This window comes from Oratosquilla oratoria, chromosome 22 (genome assembly GCF_046742065.1).
Source record: "Oratosquilla oratoria isolate Oo_2021 chromosome 22, ASM4674206v1, whole genome shotgun sequence".
Classification (NCBI taxonomy): domain Eukaryota; kingdom Metazoa; phylum Arthropoda; class Malacostraca; order Stomatopoda; family Squillidae; genus Oratosquilla; species Oratosquilla oratoria.
The window spans coordinates 39798467-39800042 of record NC_134798.1 but is presented as its reverse complement, the minus strand read 5'-3'; positions in this window follow the sequence as shown (position 1 = coordinate 39800042).

Below are 1576 nucleotides of genomic sequence, written 5' to 3'. Positions count from 1 at the left end.
AAGTCTCAAAGAAAGGCATCAGAACCGATGAAGAGTTTGAGATGAAAGTCTTTTCATTTGTTTTCATTTATTCTTATTTATTTCAGTTTATTTATCTATCTTTTTTTATCTATTTATTTATTGTGTGGAGATTACTTTCCACACAGTAAATAGATATTCTGTAACTGTAGCCAAATTAAAGTTTTAATGTTTTATTATGTTTCAACGTTATTTTGTACATTATCATTATATACTTTAAGTGTAGCCGCATGAATATGATAATACTAGATTATGCAAATATATAAAGTTATTACTTCAACCTATAAAGATATTTCAATTCTAAATGAATATTCTACCAACTTAGCCCTAACTAGCAAGAACTAGCTACAGCTACCCTCATCACAATACCCCGAAGGAAGCGTTAATATCACTTTATAATTCTAAACTCAGTTAACCAGATAAGATTAAATTGTAGAACTCAGTCAGCCGAACTTCAAATTTTGTAGAAATGCTACAAGGTTGCAGGATGCAGCAAACTCAAAATATTGACTCGATCAAGGAAATATTTTGGAAATTTGATATTAATTATAAGTTGGCGCCTAAACTTGTTAGCTGGAGGGTGTGATCGCCGAAGTGGTTTCCTCTGTATCAGGCGTATCGTAGGAGTGACACTCTAACTCTCTAACTCTCTCTCTCTCTCTCTCTCTCTCTCTCTCTCTCTCTCTCTCTCTCTCTCTCTCTCTCTCTCTCTCTCTCTCTCTGTTTCTTTCTATATCTCTATCTACCTCTTTCCACTCCTCCATCTCTCTCTCTCTCTCAATCCCATCTCTCTCAGTCTCTCTCTTTCACTCCCATCTCTCTCTTTCCCCCCCTCTCTCTCTCTCTCTCTCTCTCTCTCTCTCTCTCTCTCTCTCTCTCTCTCTTTCTTTCTCTCTCTTTCCCTCTCTCTCTCTCTCTCTCTCTCTCTCTCTCTCTCTCTCTCTCTCTCTCTCATATCTTTCTGCTTTTCTGTCTCTATCATTATATCTGTCTATTTGTCTCTCTCTCTCGCTGTATCTGCATCTGCTTCAGTGCCTTTCTGTCTCCGTCTGTCTCCCTCTCATCTATTTTCTCCTCCTCCCCATCCTCCTCCTCGTCGTCCTCCTCCCCCTGCTTCTCCTCCTACCCCTACCTCTCTTACTACTCTAACTCCTCCTCGCGCCCTCCTCCCTGTCCTCCTCTGTTCCTTCTCCTCTTCCTCCTCCTCCTCGCGCCCTCCTCCCTGTGTAATGTTCTAGCCTTTCCTGGTGGGTTAATCAAAATCACAAGACCTTTCTAAAAGTCTAATACAAAATGATTACACTGGCAGACCTTCCTTGTCTGCTTTCCACCTCAAGACTGACAGATCTTTCTGTCGGTGGGGTACATCTGCAAAGTTCTAGCATCAGCAATAATGAATGGTGTACAGTTTCTAATATTACTACATTTATTATAGTGATACAAGTTTTGGATACTATTTTATTTTACAATGGTTAGAATGTTTAGTTATTTCTGCTCATTTATATATTATGGTTATTAATCTAGGTTACATAGTATATTGTGTATGGGTAAAAGGTGT